Genomic DNA, 2,500 nt, shown 5'->3' with positions numbered 1-2,500 from the left:
CCCAGCCACCGCCGCGTATCGCTTCACACCCACATGCCATTCACGTTCGTGGGCATGGTGGGTATCGCTGAAACAACCGGTTGGTAGCTCAACCGATCGTCGCCATCACTGATTCACCTCTAGCGAGAACAACCGCACCACAACGGTTTACCAGTTGTTCATTTGCGTAACGTCACCAGCAAACGTAGACGTCCATCGCCATTTGCAAATTCAACGATTGTTGCATGCCTGTGTCAGGTGTCACGACACACTATGTCTGCCCACATACACGCAACAACATGTGCACGCTTCGCGAACACGTGGAAGGTGGCCCCCGTACGTATGCGATGTCCATTGCGCGAACGACTGTCAACCGGCCTCTGTCGCATGTCGCAGATGTGGAACGCAGTGCACCATGCTATCACGGTGTGTGAGAAGAGACGACTACGTCTGACAACACGCGCCACTACATCAACAGACGGCTCATGCTGATCGCCATCCACGGCATACCATACTGCAATCCAGCTCTTATAGGGAGACGACACGTAGCTGAGTGCACAATATTTGGACCGTATGGTTCGCCGTTGTTGGCGCAGTCGTGGTACGGTCACACATGTACCACGATGTATCATTCAGTACATGAGGACCAATGTGCAGTACAGTGTGTGATTTGGACGTACAACATCAGCGGACAGTTGACACAAGCCGTACCACAACGTAGGCTGTGCTTCGCCATGCGAATGCCAATGAACAACTGCGAAGGGCATTGAGCATGTACGTCCTGCTGCCATCCGCATTACAGTGTATAGCTGCAAGGTGTTTAACATGAAGCGATACTCTGGGGACCGGGCAGTGCGAGTAGCAAACTATATTGCGGGGGTTGCAGTTAGGCAACACTACACTAATTTAACGCGTCGTATGACAATTACAGAGCAGGTTAAGGCCCAACGTGTGTTGGGTTAAGGCCCAACGTGTGTTGGGTTAAGGCCCAACGTGTGTTGGGTTAAGGCCCAACGTGTGTTGGGTTAAGGCCCAACGTGTGTTGGGTTAAGGCCCAACGTGTGTTGGGTTAAGGCCCAACGTGTGTTGGGTTAAGGCCCAACGTGTGTTGGGTTAAGGCCCAACGTGTGTTGGGTTAAGGCCCAACGTGTGTTGGGTTAAGGCCCAACGTGTGTTGGGTTAAGGCCCAACGTGTGTTGGGTTAAGGCCCAACGTGTGTTGGGTTAAGGCCCAACGTGTGTTGGGTTAAGGCCCAACGTGTGTTGGGTTAAGGCCCAACGTGTGTTGGGTTAAGGCCCAACGTGTGTTGGGTTAAGGCCCAACGTGTGTTGGGTTAAGGCCCAACGTGTGTTGGGTTAAGGCCCAACGTGTGTTGGGTTTAGGCCCAACGTGTGTTGGGTTTAGGCCCAACGTGTGTTGGGTTTAGGCGCAACATAGGTTAGGTTTAGGCGCAACATAGGTTAGGTTAAGGCGCAACATGGGTTAGGTTAAGGCGCAACATGGGTTAGGTTAAGGTACAACATGGGTTAGGTTAAGGTACAACATGGGTTAGGTTAAGGTACAATATGGGTTAGGTTAAGGTACAATATGGGTTAGGTTAAGGCGCAACATGGGTTAGGTTAAGGTACAATATGGGTTAGGTTAAGGCGCAACATAGGTTAGGCTAAGGCGCAACATAGGTTAGGTTAAGGCGCAACATAGGTTAGGTTAAGGCGCAACATAGGTTAGGTTAAGGCGCAACATAGGTTAGGTTAAGGTACAATATGGGTTAGGTTAAGGTACAATATGGGTTAGGTTAAGGTACAATATGGGTTAGGTTAAGGTACAATATGGGTTAGGTTAAGGTACAATATGGGTTAGGTTAAGGTACAATATGGGTTAGGTTAAGGTACAATATGGGTTAGGTTAAGGTACAATATGGGTTAGGTTAAGGTACAATATGGGTTAGGTTAAGGCGCAACATGGGTTAGGTTAAGGTACAATATGGGTTAGGTTAAGGCGCAACATAGGTTAGGCTAAGGCGCAACATAGGTTAGGTTAAGGCGCAACATAGGTTAGGTTAAGGCGCAACATAGGTTAGGTTAAGGCGCAACATAGGTTAGGTTAAGGCGCAACATAGGTTAGGTTAAGGCGCAACATAGGTTAGGTTAAGGCGCAACATAGGTTAGGTTAAGGCGCAACATAGGTTAGGTTAAGGCGCAACATAGGTTAGGTTAAGGCGCAATACGGGTTAGGTTAAGGCGCAATACGGGTTAGGTTAAGGCGCAATACGGGTTAGGTTAAGGCGCAATACGGGTTAGGTTAAGGCGCAATACGGGTTAGGTTAAGGCGCAATACGGGTTAGGTTAAGGCGCAATACGGGTTAGGTTAAGGCGCAATACGGGTTAGGTTAAGGCGCAATACGGGTTAGGTTAAGGTACAATACGGGTTAGGTTAAGGCACAATATGGGTTAGGTTAAGGTACACATTGTTGTACGGAAAGGTGTTTTGGGGGGGGGGGGGGGCCGGTTTGTTGATTGTG

The sequence above is a fragment of the Schistocerca americana genome, unplaced genomic scaffold, assembly GCF_021461395.2.
Source record: "Schistocerca americana isolate TAMUIC-IGC-003095 unplaced genomic scaffold, iqSchAmer2.1 HiC_scaffold_98, whole genome shotgun sequence".
Taxonomy (NCBI): Eukaryota; Metazoa; Arthropoda; class Insecta; order Orthoptera; family Acrididae; genus Schistocerca; species Schistocerca americana.
This window is presented reverse-complemented; position numbering follows the sequence as displayed.